We start from the raw sequence: 15,250 nt of genomic DNA, 5'->3' as shown, positions 1-15,250 counted from the left end.
AGGGCATTGAAGAAAAAATTCATTTAAGATCAGAAATAAAGAGATCCTACAGCTCTTCCAGTCCAATCCCCACCCTAACGTGAATGGGGGGAAAAGGAAGTAGATCCTAGTCAGTCAGAATTAAAGGCAAAACCGATCCACTTTACTTTCTAGACAGAAAACAAGAAGCTCATCAAGGAATCCCTACAAACAGTACCTTTAGTAGTTCCCGAAATGCAAAATTCACCTACAAATTAAATCAACTGCTAAGTGTGTATAGAGTAATTTTTTTCATTATTGCCTTCCTCATCTGCAGGGGTTTTTTAGACCTTGTTTCCCCTTAATTGCCTCCAACACCCAGGAAATTTAAACCCCACAAGTAAACTGTGTCTCGATTCATGCCCAGCGTCCTTTGGAGCAGACAGTCCGTTGCTCTAAGACGTTCTTGTCACCTAAGCACCGAGTACAGCCTGAGAACGCACAACACGCACTCACACAAACTCAGACAGACAACAGGTGAGATACGGCACATGAGGAGGAAGACAAGATAAATGAGCTTCACTGACACCCCAGATCCGACAAGAAATGACACACGCAGCCTGCTCTGGTGCAGGTGACTCCTGGAAAACAGCCAAGGACAGCATTTGGAGAAGCAGCACCGCAGGCCAGGAGGGTCTGGGGGCTTAAGGGAGGGGCGCCCCAACCAGGTACTGGGGGATTCAGAAGGGAGGGGCTCCCCGACCAGGTGGCTGGGGGATTCAGAAGGGAGGGGTGCCCCGACCAGGTGCTGGGGCTTCAGAGGGGATTGGTGCCCCGATCACTTCCTGGGGGCTTCAGAGGCAAGGGGTACCCTGACCACGTGCTGGGACTTCAGACGAGAAGGCACCCCGACCGGGTCCTGGGGGCAGCAGGACAAGCCCAGGGTTCCGTCGTCACTTTTCACTCCCTACTCCCGAATCTCGCCCTGAAGTTGCAGCCAGTCCAGGTATTCATTTACCCATAAAATTAAGTATCTGTGAGTAACACAAGTCACTAATCCACACAGATCTGAGTCTACAGATACCTCCCAGAGACGCCACCATCCCTTCTGGTAGAAGAACAGCCCAGGGGCCCACGCTGCTAGGAAGGGAGACTGTCTCCAGCCTGACGCTGCAGAGTCCTCAACACAAAGTCTACCTTCTGGAACCATGCCGTCTCCTACAGAGGAAACTAGGGGCATGTAGGGTTTTTTAAAATCTTTTTTTTTTTCTTAAGACAGAGTATCCCTCTGTCACCCAGGCTGGAGTGCAGTGGCTCGATCTCGGCTTGCTGCAACCTCTGCCTCTTGAGTTCAAGTGATTCTTCTGCCTCGGCCTCCCGAGTAGCTGGAATTACAGGCGCCTGTCACCGCGCCTGACTATTTTATTTCTATTTTTAAGTACAGATGGGATTTCACCTTGTTGGCCAGGCTGGTCTTGAACACCTGACCTCACATGATCCACCCGCCTCGACCTCCCAAACTGCTGGGAATACACGCATGAGCCACGGTGTCCGGGCCATATAGCTATTTAAATTTGACTAAAATTAAATAAAATTAGAAGTTCTCATTTACACTTCAAGCATTCAGTTACCCACAGGCGGCCACTGACCAGAGGCTGGTAGAGATGTCACACTCCACACTGCAGAAGGATCTAGGGACGAAATGGCTCTAAGATCATCTCAGAATCTTTATGTTGAAGCTACTGAAGTTTTACTCTGATTATTATGGACATCAGCATTCTCCCACTTAAAAATGTCAGTGCTATTGCAGTGATCAGATCTGTGACTTCCCATCAGCTCTTCTCTTCCTGGATAGATAACTGTAGAGCATCTGCACTCTGCCTCCACACTAAGGGGTAGTAGAAGGCTCCGTGTAAAATCAGGGGGAGAAAAAAAAAATGAATCCCTAGTCTGCCTCCCCCCCTACGATTTTGTGAAACTCCTCTTAATATGCACAATAACTGCCAGAGTTGCAATAAAGAAGCATCCCTTCACCAGGAAGCAGCAGGGAAGCAAGAGGAGGGAGATGCAAAGACCCTCCGTTCCCTCTGGGACCCCAGGCCCAGCCAGGACTGAGAAGGGCCGCACAGCCCGGCAGACCCGCACACCTGATGCGAACCATACACACGGCTTCCCTGGGCCTCGGTCCCCTGCTCTGCCCTCACTGGCCACTGTGGCTCTGGGTAGAGGCAGCTCCCTGAGCCCCAACACCCACAGCCAGTCCCCTCCTTGCAGGTCTCAGCTGCGCTCTCACTGCCTCCCTGACGCTTCTCATCATCCGCGTACCGTGGCCACTCTACCCCACAGCCCTTGCTACCGCCCACCCCACCACGGAGCCTAGCACACAGCAGGTGCCCAAGACGCCCCAGTGGGCGGGCATGCCAGGGTAGGGCTTGGAGTTCCAAGGGCCTCGTCCCGCATCACACCACAAACGCCACGGAGGCTGTGGAAGGGGTCCAGGTTTCAGGCCTGTACTCAGCTTCTCCTGGCCCCCGAGGCCAAGAACCTAGCAAGGGAGCGCAGCCGGAAGCAGGGTCCCAAACCCCCTTCATGCTCCTCAAGAGGAAGGGGGCTTCGGGGCACAACCCCACGAGCGTCTTCCTCCTGCCAGGCTGCCTGTCACAGCCCCGACACCTTCACAGCAGGGAAACCCACTCCTGTGAGGAGAAAACCACCAAGTACAACAGGAGCCACGTCCCCCGCAGCGTCTGCTGAGCCCAATAGCGACAGCAGCAGCCGGGCCCCCACTCAGCACACACCGACTCCGAACCCGCCACGCACACCACAAGGCCGACCATCTTGAAGCTCAGCTTCCACTCGTCAGGGCCCTCTTCCAGGAGAGCTCGGCATGTCTATCTTCCCTGGGCTCACAGAAAGGAGTGGGACCCAACCCCGAGTGTGCACAAAGTTAAGCTCCCACTAGCTGTGCAGACAACCTCCCTAGCCCTGGACTGAGAAGGGGCCAAGCGCAAACAGCCATATTTTGCCCGCACAGGTACGGAATTCAGTCAGCTCTCTCAATGAAGTCGTGACAGGTCAACTCCAGGCTCCTCAGTGCTCTGGGGTTCACCTCGGGCCACTGCACCTTTGAAACGTGGCTGTGGACTCCTCTAGGGTGCTCACTTTCATGGCCCATTTCATTCAGACACTGCAGGCCCCTATCGTGGTGTCAATACCCAGGACACCCCTGCTGGCATCCTCTGAGATGCTGCTGCAGCTGCTGTGATCTGAGAACAGCCATGCACAGGCATCAAAGGGAGGACTTCTCAAGTCTCCTCCAGGGGCAGTGACTACAGCTTTGAAAGACGTTGCACTGAATCCTGGGTGAGCCTGGCTTGGTCCGCAATCTAATCCGGGTTCCTGGGGAGACACACTCTGTTGTAATTGACAGAGGCTGTGGGTGGCAGCTCTACCAAGACTGATAATTGCAACTAGTCTGAGATTTACTATCCATACTTTCTATTTGATGTTTCAAAGGAAAGCATCGTGAAGTTCCAGTAGCAAGGAATTTTCTACAATCTATCACATTAAGATACAGCAGAAATGTAGCTAAAATGTTCATAGGGTCTATGCAGAGGAAGAGATGGGTCTATTTCAGGAAAAGTGCTTGCTGGCTTTTTAGAAACATAGTGAAATCCCTGACAAGTAAAAGGTTGTTTATACTTTTTCTTTGGAACAGAGGGAAAGTTCTTTCTTATTATTTGAATACATTAACTATATTTAAGTGTTCTGGTAGACTGAGTATTAAATATTCAAAAGGAAGTAATTCTGTTCGGTCTATTTCATTCTTTAAATGTAGCTTTCAAAAACTGACAAATACCTGGCCGGGTGCAGTGGCTCACGCCTGTAATCCCAGCACTTTGGGAGGCCGAGGCTAGTGGATCACGAGGTCAGGAGATTGAGACCATCCTGGCTAACACGGTGAAGCCCTGACTCTACTAAAAACGCAAAAAATTAGCCTGGTGTGTTGGCGGACACCTGTGGCCCCAGCTACTCGAGAGACTGAGGCAGGAGAATGGCGTGAACCTGGGAGGTGGAGCTTGCACTGAGCCGAGATCACACCACTGCACTCCAGCCTGGGCGACAGAGCAAGACTCCATCTCAAAAAAGAAAAAATAAATAAAAAGTGGAAAACACCCCATATCTGCCCTGGCTCCAGCCATCTCCATGGAGTGGACAGAGCTTGAGAAAAGCTCACTGTGGAGGCGTAGAAGGCCAGGCCGGGCCGGGCCGGGCCTTTGCTCAGCAGATGAGCAAGAGGGTCAGCCACCCTAGTGAAGAAGCCCATGTTTGCTATGTTACTGATGATACCCACATAAATTTCTATTTGCCTCCCACACAGACCTGGGATCTTTGTTTGAGCAAGCGACTCATACCAACAGTCCCTCCATGCCATCATTTCCCTGACCTCCCCCAGAAAAGCCAGGCCAGGCAGCGTCCCCACACGGGCACTGGGGCCCAGGAAGATCCTGGTCCTGCCCCTCTTCTCTCTCGTCCCTGCAGCACCCTGGCTTGCTGTGGAAGCCCAGCAGTGCTGGCTGAACCCACGTTCACCTGGGGCATTCAGAAGAAGCCTCCGTGCAGAAATCAACTGGGAAGGAGGGCTGTGTGTGCTGGTGCTGGCAGGTCACTCCAATGGATTTGCAGAACTCCGTTTTCAACACAGGTGCGCCACCAAGTCCCTCAAGCCCTTTGTGAGCCTAGAGCCACAGAGCCATTTGCGGCATTCTCACAATCTCTAACAACCCTGCACAGAGGCCCTGTTTTTCCAAAGGACCATAAAATTTTCCGTGTAGACAAAGTTTGACATAATGAAATAAAGTGAAGTCACCACTTCTATTTTCTATTAATCCATTCATTCAAACAAGTATCTCTTGAGTATGTGCATCGAATACTGTGGAATTAGGATTTAGTCCATGCCTTCAAGAAATATACATCACAGAAGAAAAGGTATAGCTTGTAACTAACAGTGCTGAACAGGCAAGAAATACACATCGCAGAAGAAACGGTATAGCTTGCAACTGTAACAGTGCTGAACAGGCAAGAAATAAACATCATAGAAGGAAAGGTAGAGCTTGTAACTAACGTCATAGAAGGAAAGGTGTAGCTTTTAACTAACAGTGGTGAACAGGACAGAATTTCACAGGCTCATCAGGAGCCACTGAGGAGGAAGCCATGATTCACATCCACCTGCAGTAGATAAATGTTTCCCGGATAAAGTAACTTTTCTACAGTGATATCTGCTCCTTATTGTTTAATCCTCCTCGATAGGGTATTAAATTAGCACTTTATGTGCTGCTTATATAAAATACATCTTTGTCAGGGGAGGTTATAAAATAATACTTCACACAAGCTTGGGCTGTGAATGGTGCGAGGCAATGGGACGATGTGTTCCCGTGTTCTCGAGACGCAGAAGGGGCAAGACCCTGCTTCCCTTCTCCTCCCCACCGCCCTGTTCCCAGATGAGGGGCGGAGGCAAGGCCGCCGGGCAGTCCTAGAGCTGGCTCCAGGGCCAGGACACCACGCCCAGACTCTCTGTGCCCCATGCAAAAAACACAGACTGTGGGACAATCACCAATTTACCTGGCAGTGGGGAGAGTCCTTCGTCAAAAGCCTGTGCTTCCAGGAGCCAGGACAAAGCAGGAGCCCCTAGGAAAACAGTTCCGGGTGCTCCTGAAACCTGGGCAGAGTCACAGTCTGGCAGGAAGCACCAGTGATGCAGGTGTGCCCAAGACTGGGAGGATGGCCAGATGCCTGGAGACCAGACCGGCCTGCAGGAGATGACCACCTCTCTCTGGTTCATTAGAGACAGACAGTCTGGGCTTCACTTTTGTATGTGGAGTCTCACAGTACAGAAATGTCACAAAGGGATTAGACTTCGTATACCCCAATTTTTTTAATTAAAAAAACACAATTATTTCAACTAATTCTAAATCCAACAAAGAAAAATAAATAAGTATATAAACGCATACCTCCAAAATGTAAACCACAATCTCTTTACCCATAGGAGACCCAAAATTTAGTTTACCTTTTCTTCAGTATTATCACTTTTTTTTTAAGCCATTACTGAGGTGTCTCCTCACCGCCCCATGAGGAGGTTCATGGGCTCTTCAGGGCTCTTTGCTGTTTCATCGTTTTTTAGATTTAAGGGCAGGATCATTTTCCCACACTTGCTTGCTTCCCTGGATCACCAATTTTTCACAAGGACATCATTGTGCCTCAGAAAACCTAGTAACTGAACTTCATTAAAAGTGAAAACAATAAGGACGTGTTGGCTGCTATGACAGCATCCTCAGTCACCGAATCTCCCTGGGGGACCCGACACACCCCCAATCTCCTTGGAACCCCAGCATGCAGGTATCGCTGCGGCTGACAGGACTGACCTACCCTGGGGGGGCATGAAAGCAAAGAGAAGAGAAAGCAGGTGACTCATTTAGGAAACTTCGGTGATTCTCTCGAGTCACGTTTCTCAAGGTGTCAGGGGACAGCCACATGCAGGGAACCTCCTTGGCCTGGCAGGTGGCAGACTCCTGGGACCCTCCTCAGACACGTTAATCGGAGAATCTAAAGGCGGGTAGACTCTGAAAAGTATCTGTAAAGGAAGGACTTAGCTCTGCTGTGACCCTACTACACATGGGGTCACGCAGGATGCTGCTTCCGGCGTCCAGTCTCCATTTCACTCTCCTGGGAGGAACACCCGTCAAGTCACAGAGCACGGTCTTCAGCGAACACCTTCCTGCGCGAGCTCCACTGTCTCCCAGCCCTGCAGGAGTAGCCGCCGAGTAGGGGAAACAAGTCTTTGCTCCTGACCCGGCCACCTTGATGCTGGGCATAAAGACCAGCACTGCTACGTCTCTGGGGAAAGGAGCGGCCCTGGGCAGGAATGCACTTGGCAGCCCCGGGGAGTGGCCAGGTATGGACAACCAGGCCTCTGCCCGCAGACACGTCAGCACAGCATCCTGGAGCAGAACTTCCAGCCCAGCTGAGCCTACAGATGGCTGCAGCCCTGGACAGCATCTTCACAGTGACCCGGGGACTGGGCCAGAGCCGCTCAGCAGGGCTGCCCTGAATTTCCAACCTGAAAAAGCTGTACAGTCGTACGTGTATGTTGCCTTAAGCCCCTAGGTTTTGGGGTCACTTGTCACACAGCGACAGACAGTGGATGTGCACGGACTCCCAAGGCCACGATGGCCTCTGCCGGCCTCACCCGGGCTGTCTCATCTGTTCCCGTGACATCACGTTTCTCAGAGCCAAAGGCTGCCAGGGCCCCCTCTTTTCTTCACGACGTCGTTACAAGCTCACGATACAAACTGAAAATACCCAATATGTAAAATACAACGTATGACGCAATACAGGGTGAACGCGCAGGCACAGACACAGGCGAAACAGGCGCATGCGCGAAACAGGTGTATGAACACAGGAACAGGTGTACACGCATGAAAGAGGTGAACGTGTGAAGGTGTACACGCGTCAAACACGTGTGCATATACACATGAAAGCACCAGACATGAAGGGCTGTCTTTGGGAGCCTAGTTTTTAGACATCTCCCTCACCCTTTTACATCTGCACGATCACAAACACAGCACACCACAGTACTGAGGGGAAGCCCCAGCTTCTCATGGGGGCACATGAGGCTTTTTATTTATGCCACAGGTTGCATCACTACATCCTAGAACTGCAAGGCCCCCCACTGCCAGGACTGAGTCAGGTCCACCCTGTGCTCCAAGGACCAGGCCGCCTGCCAGCCCATACGGACCTGCCCCTCAGATGGTGCTGCTGCTTCTAAAACAGAGGCTCAGCCCCACCCAGAGACCTGCAGTACCTGTTATTAAATCAAGACTTGGCTGTGGGTAAACGTGAAGATTTTTATTAAACATGACTCTGGAACATTCAAAGGACCATAACTGAATGCTCCTTTCACAGCCACGGCGTGTCCAGACGCTCATGGAGAAGGCCAGGGAGTGGGAACCCACGGAGCCCCGACAAAGCAGACTCGGAGCTGAGTGGCGCAGTTAGCACCGATTTTGTTTGACACTTGCCTTTTATATTCAGATTAAAGTAAAAAACAACACGCAAAAGTAGCTCACATTCTATTTCAATTCTCTATTTTTGTAGTAACTGGGCCCCTTTCCCTCTGCTTTCCCAGCCAAGCGATAAATAGGCCCAGCTGGGATTTGTCAAAGTCTGGACCTCTGTTGTAGAGTAAGTGAGGAGGGTAGGGAGGGGAACAGAAGTGGTGAGGAGGATTGGGGGATAGGGAGGGACAGAGGAAAGGAGGGAGAGAGAGAGAAACCCCCGGAGGACTGGAGGCAGGAGGGATGCTCCCTGGCAGCCTCAGGTTCCCCATTCCAAGGTAACTGAGCTGGCATCACGCACGCGGTACCGTCATATGACTTGGCTGTCACACACCAGAATGACAACAAAATGCTTGAGGAGAAGACTAAGCACCAGCATCTTCAGATTAAGGTAGTGTCCCGGTTTCACGCTTGCCTTGTATGACATTGTATAAATTGTAAAGATAACACATTTTCTTACCAGCCACGCTGTTCCCCAAATACTAACTATAACAAAGATCAGACAGCATCTGAGTACTGAGCGTGTGTTAAGCCCCGTGAGGAAGGCATCATTTACTTTGCTAGAGAAAGAAACAGGCTCTGAGAGAAACTTCCTGAGGCCAGGCAGCTGTCTCCAAACCCACCTCGTGCCTCCTGACCCTGAAGGTGGAGGACCCAAGTCATTCACGTCAATAATTTACCTACATGCATGTCAGATTGAGATTCAGCCCCCAGATCTAATCATCTCTATGCAGGAATGTGTCAGGAAGGTATACAATTCTATGAGTTCGACCTGGGGGAACAAAGGCAGGCACCCTCGACACAGATGTAGGGCGGAGGTGGGCGCCCAGCACAGGAGCATGTCCAGCCCTGCCCAGTCACACAGCCACCCTGCCATGCCAGTGCAGGAGCCGCCACCGCGTCTCGGGGAAAAGCAGCTTCTCCTGCACAGGAATCTTCCCCTGAAAGTGTGTTCCTGAGAAGGTGTGGACCAACATCTCAGAAATTAGACACCGTGTAACACGCTTATCTATACAGGCTGCCTATGTCAGGGAATCACCAATAATTCCCATCTCGCCATCAATTATTTCTGGTAAATACTGGTTATTCTAAGTTAACTGAGGCAACACAAGAACAATATAATGGAAATGTCAGAGTCAATCAGCTCCATCTGCTGAAGAGCTGGGACTAATGATGAAACCTAAGGAATCCTGGAGAACGCAGCAGGATCCCAGACCCCGCGGACCACCCCAGCCTCCTTCCACAGGAGAGTTAGTCGTGGCGCCAAGGAACGGCTTTCCAAGGAATCTCAGAGGAACTCAAGGTCTTGAAAGTTTAATGGGAATTGAATATTTGCATCTGAGTCACACGAGCACATTAAAAGTAAAATTTCCTCTTTCCACTAGAATTATGAGCTTGCGGCGGCGACACTGGCTGTATCTCATGCTCGTGAGATGTTTGGGCACAGCCGTGCATCTCTGGTGAATCATTTATAATAATATGAAAGAAGTGCTTGGGCCCTCGGATCCAGGACCACAGACCCTACCAACGAGGGTCTAAACAGGACAAGCCTCGGCCTGGAGAGGCTGGTGTCCGTGGGGGCTGGGAGGAGCACCAAGGAAACTCAGGGGCAAGCCCCACCCAAGCTCGGCATGTCCTACCCCACGCAGTCGACATCAGCCACAGGGATCTTTTGTTGTTTTTTTGTTCAGGAAGGAACATATTAAAAAGCCCGGGGTCCAGGGCCTGGACTCCTCAAAGCTCTCCACAGAGCCGGGTTAATTGGCACCTTCCGCCATGTTAAAATCAACTATATATGGCTGCTGAGGGCATCTCAGAGCAGGTGTAACGCTGAGCTTTCTTGCTGTCTGGGGAAAGCAGGAATTCCAGGCCTCTGCCTTCCTACCTCCCCAGAGGCTCTAGCCCAGATGAGCTCAACTTCTCCCAGGTAAGGAGCACAGAAAAGCTTCCCACATGCCCCTCAGGTCACACACGAGCGGTGCAGACCCTTGTACCTTGGCACGAGCCCTCCCAGAGGCAGAAGCCCAGCCCTGTGGCCCCGGCCTGGCAGGAGGCAGCTGCTGGGGCCCCTGCTCAGGGTTCAGCACAGCGAGGTCCAGCCACAGCAGGTGAGACATCCACCACCCGGCCATTCATCTTTAACCTAAAACAGACACAGGAATTTGGCAAGGGGTTCCTTCCCCTGACAAACCCATCCTTCCTGTTCTCATCTCTCCCTCCTGCCCCAGTACTGCGCCCAAGGCCACCCAGCACTGCGCCCAAGGCCTGACTCCCAGTTTCACAGGGAATCCAAGACAATTAAGATTTTGAGAAACTGGGAGCTACATAGAAAATGAGTCATTAAAGCCAGTGTCCACTGATCCTCCCCTCCCCACAGCGGAGAACAGTCCTCGGGATAAAACCCACGGGGCAGGGAAGACGCGATCAAGGTGGGCAGGACAGAGGAGCCACAAAGCAGGTGGTTCGGAGAACAAGGCCACGTGAACACAAAGCTAAAGTGCTCAGCGGCTGGAAGACAAAACACAGGAGACAGAAACACTGACCATTTACAAAGAAAAGAAAAAAAAAAGCCTCACTCTTAAGAGTCCATCAAGATTTAAGTTCTCAAGTCACAATGTATCAGCACAGACTTCTCATAATGCCTGAAACTTGGCGCAGTAAACACGTGAATCAGTTCTCCCAAGTCCATCGTTTTCTTTGATGAGCCTCTTGAGTCTCAGGCTGGTTTCAAAGTAAGCCCTTCTCTGTTTGTTGATGACTTAATAATTAACATACTTGAAAACACATTGACTTCCAAATTAATCTGCTAATAAAATATTAATTACCACACTGGCTGTCATCCACAGAAAAAAACACAATCACTTTCTGGTTTTAAAAACATTAGAATTCAAAGCCACTTTGCCCATCAGAACAGCCCCTGATTTTGACAAGGGCATTCCAAAGCTAATCTGAAAAACTAGTCCAGGCCATGATCGCTGGGGGGTCGGACTTGCCTCATCACCCCACCTCCCTTCTGGAATTAGACAGAACTTAGACGCTTAGTCTGATGGGAAACATTTACAATCTATTCTCTCCGAAGCTACCTGGAGGATTTCCTCCACATGACAAAGCCTTGGTCTCCACAACCCCTTATCTGACAACTCTCTTAACCAACTGTCAATCAGGAAATTTTCAAATCTACCTATGACCTGGACACCCCTGCTTCCAGTTGTCCCACCTTTCCAGACCAAACCCATGTACATCTTACATTTATTTGATTGATTGTCTTATGCCTCCCTAAAAGCTATAAAACCAGGCTGGGCTCTGACCACCTCGGGAATACGTTCTTAGGATCTCCTGAGGGCAGTATCAAGGGCCATGGTAACTCATTTGGCTCAGAATAAATCTCCAAATGCTTCACAGAGTTTGACTCTTTGCTGACACGGTACCTTTCATGGGTATTCATCGAGGGGACTCACAATCAACCGGAGGCATCAGTTGCCCACTGTGCAGAAGTCTCTGCAGGACTGAGCCTCTGGCACGGGGACTCCAACCCCTGAAGCAGCAGCTCTCCCACGTCCCACGGCCTGATAGACCTGCACCTCCCGGGCTTCTCATTTCAGAGTCTCAGCAACAAATCTACCAAACGTGATCAACATCACAGAATATTCCTCGGGGCTTTTGGCTGTTGTTTCTCCCCAAGTTTACTCTAGAACCAGAATGGCAACACTCGGAACAGGATGGTTCTCAGTCACCGACCCTCCTGGTAAATACACTGTCTCCAAGGCCCTTTCCCGCCAGTCACAGCTTCCTTCATGTCAGGCTCGAAGGCCACCTCCCCAAGAAGGAAACCTCTTCAATCCAGCAACCACAGCTCCTGTTCCCATCTAGAGCTTGTCTGCCAGGAAGGGAAGACTCTTCATTCCAGAGACAGCAGGTGCCACAAACTCAGGGTATTAGCCATTGCGAAGGCAAACACTCATGAAATTAATAGACTTTTTCCTCCTTGGATACTGACGTTTTCTCTTCTGGAGGTCAGCCAAGGCCATCTGCACGAGTCACGAGCGTGATGGCTCCAGCCCCTCCTTCAGTGTCAGGAGTGTGGCTCCACTCTGAGACCCTCCTACATCAGCCAGGCCATGCACCTGTTCCCACGACTGCTGTCAGCGGACTACAGCGATTCTAAGATAGTCAGCAAGCTGACGTTCCGAAGGAAGCATTTTAAAGAAAAATGTGTAAGTTTTATTGCATGAAATCAGCTACATCTTTTGCTACTCCAGAGGCTTGTTTTGCTTTCCTCAAGGTTCTCTACAATGATCCTGACAGTCAAGGTTCCCAGTTACAGGCAGAGGGTTGGGCAGGCCGCGTCTGATGTGTAACACACAGAGGATCCACGTCAAAGGATTTTCCCTGTTCACCAACATCATCAGGACAAACTTTAAACAGTAATAATCTGCCTGTCTGGAAAACTGAGCTCACTTGAGGACTAATGCAACAAATATATTTGACAAAGTTGCAGGTGGACGTTTTAGTGAATGAATCACTATTTCAAGGAGGATAAAGGCTCACTATTCAAAGGCATGTTTTTGTCAAGTTTTCTAATTTCAGCTTCATGCATTTAAATCATGAAGTGAGACTTGTACCTCATACATTACAGAATCTCTACAAAATAGACAAAATTCCAATTCTGTACCTTCACTCTCATTCTTTTCCATATGTGTACAGATGGTCGTAATTTAAGTTGGCATTCCAACAGGATTTCTAAATTAAACTGTCTTCTACTTTAAACACTACGTGTTAAACATTACACATTCCATTGTTCAACATTTATAGCAGGGTCTGTATGGCCCGTTTTAAAGATTTCTTCCTCACTAAAAACAAGTGTTTAAACAATAAATGGTCTAACTCTAAAATATTCTAGAGACAGAGATACATTTGGAGAGTGGACACACTTAACACAGAAGTCCGCAACATCAAACAGGCACAACCAGCAGTAAGGGTGGAAAGGGCGCCATGTGAGTGCCCCTAAAAACACACACAAGCCTGGCTGCTTAAAAGGAATGAATATAGCTCAACACTCCTATGTGAACATTGATGTGTCTACTGCCTTACAGAATCCTCCTAGCTGAGCTGCAGGAATCTTCTTTGGAACCTTTTCTCACCTACACTGCCTACAGGTGCCCACTGGGCTCCCTGGGCAGTATCATGTCTTTGTTTAGAATATCACACTATTTGGAGGCCTGTTTAATCCCAAGTCAGAGCCTTATCATAACTCAGACACCATCCCTCAGGGCTTGTGGGCCAACTTCGGTTAATGCAGGCTGCTCCACAGTGCCCTGCAGATGGGCTTGGTGCATCCACACGATTTTAAGATTTGGGGCTGCCGTTTTCTGCAGTCACAGATGCGGACTTACATATTCATCATGACTGAAGGCAGCACGTATTTTTATGTTCCTTCTGTAATGGTAATAATCATGGCAACATTTCCTCGATCCTTAGAAAAGCCTCCTAACAGCAGTTGCATTCCACCCCCTTCCTTAAAATTAATAGAATTTACCAAACTAGGTGAAATCAGTGTTCATGAGAAAGTGAGAAATCAGTGTTCACACAATGGCATAGTAGCTGGGCATAGAGTGTACGTCAACATCCCAAACTAAGCCCCCATCACAGTTATTCCCAACTCGCTGGAAAGCTAGAAAATTTAGAAGGCTTAAAACATAATTATAAATGAAAATAACAAGAAATCAAAGTTTTTGAGGAGCATTTGTTAGCCAAACAAGGAAAGCCATTAACCAGTGCTGATTACATTGCATTTGATTACAGCAGCCAAAGACGTGTCAAGAGGAAGAGACTTTTAAAGATTAGTCTTTCGGTAAGAATGGTTGCTTAACAAGTTCAGACTACTGGGGTACACCAATCATCAATTAAAAAGCAAGGTAAACTAGGGTGAGTCATTTTCCTTAATCCTTAATGCGTCAAAAATTACCACATTGGCCAAGCTGGTCTCCAACTCCTGACCTCAGGTGATCTGCCCGCCCCGGCCTCCCAAAGTGCTGGGATTACAGGCGTGAGCCACCACGCCTGGCTGAGAAGTGTTTGACAGAGGCTGAGGGGAGGCTCCTGTCCCTTCCAGGGACATCCACATCCCACCTAGTTTCCCATACCGACTGTGACACTCGAAGCATCACAGCAAGGGCAGCTGCATCCCCGCAGTTCTCTGCACTCATGCCACAGCTGCGTGAGCAGCCACCGCCCTGGAGCTGCCACTCAGCCTTATCGTGCTGGTACAAGCACAGCAGAAACTACCAAGCCCCCAAGAGGGAGGATTGGGGACCCAGGGGAGTGAACCAGGAGGGAGGAGTGGGGGCCCTGGGGAGTGAACTATGAGGGAGGCGTGGGGGCTCAGGGGAGTGAACAAGGAGGGAGGCGTGGGGGCCCAGGGCAGTGAACCAGGAGGGAGGAGGGTGGAGTTCGGCCCAGGGAGTGAACCAGGAGGGAGAAGTGTGGTCCAGGGGAGTGAGTCAGGAGGGAGGAGGGAGGAAAGCGGTCCAGGAAATGAAGCAGAAGGCTCTGGGGGTAGCAAGTTCACACACCACAAATACCTCCCAATCCATCCGCGTGCAGGGAGGGGATGGAAACCACACAGGACCTGCAGCGCTTTCTCCTCGCAGATGAGGAGTGAGGATACCGACTCATGCACAAAATCAGAGCTAAATTTCTACCACGGTGGGGAGACGCTTCATAGACCCAAATGGGTACAAAAAGAAACCAATCATACAAGATCAGTGGATGGAATGGGATCAGAAATTTAAGCCTGTAACGAGTTTTCAGAAAAAACTTCACTTGATCTGCAAGATGACTGCAGCTCTGCTTGATCATTTCTGCAAATGTCTAACTCGCGATGAGCCATCTCAGAGCCGTTCAAGAGGAGTAACAAAATCAAAACGCCACGGCATCCTCCGTATTTTAGATAGCCTGCAACAGTATGGAAATGAGCAGCGGTGCCAGAGCTTTCAAGTTTGTTTGAAGTAAATTCCAGCATCAGGGCAGCATCTTCCTGGCTGAAGCAATGAGGTAGGCTCCTGCTCACCGCATGGGAGACCAGCTTTCAGCTAAGCTGCTGTTAAGGGTCTGCAAACCATGATCCCCGACCGAGCTTTGGCCAGGGATTTTTACACGTTGAAGTTTTCACAAAAGAA

The 15,250-nt window shown here is 49.9% G+C and overlaps 1 protein-coding gene and 1 long non-coding RNA gene across 20 annotated transcripts in view; one reads left to right on the top strand and one right to left on the bottom strand.

Moving 5' to 3' along the window:
* Positions 1-15,250, top strand: part of LOC135965229 (disco-interacting protein 2 homolog C-like) — a 279,948-nt gene that overhangs the window by 200,131 nt on the left and 64,567 nt on the right. For 9 of the 19 annotated variants that reach the window (XR_012418470.1, XR_012418469.1, XM_074003276.1 and 6 more), the window contains one exon: positions 1,025-3,755. The exons of 1 other annotated variant lie outside the window; for it this stretch is intronic. The gene's annotated coding sequence lies outside the window, so the exon portion shown is untranslated. Of the gene's footprint in view, positions 1-1,024; positions 3,756-3,796; positions 8,076-15,250 lie in introns of those variants that run through there. 9 more of the 19 variants (XR_012418471.1, XM_074003282.1, XM_074003287.1 and 6 more) reach the window with 6 other exon arrangements.
* Positions 1-15,250, bottom strand: part of LOC135965233 (uncharacterized) — an 85,748-nt gene that overhangs the window by 14,936 nt on the left and 55,562 nt on the right. The gene's annotated exons all lie outside the window — the stretch shown is intronic.

This window comes from Macaca fascicularis, chromosome 10 (genome assembly GCF_037993035.2).
Source record: "Macaca fascicularis isolate 582-1 chromosome 10, T2T-MFA8v1.1".
NCBI lineage: Eukaryota > Metazoa > Chordata > Mammalia > Primates > Cercopithecidae > Macaca > Macaca fascicularis.
The sequence above is the reverse complement of the archived record's forward strand: the minus strand, read 5'-3'. Positions and strand labels throughout refer to the sequence as shown.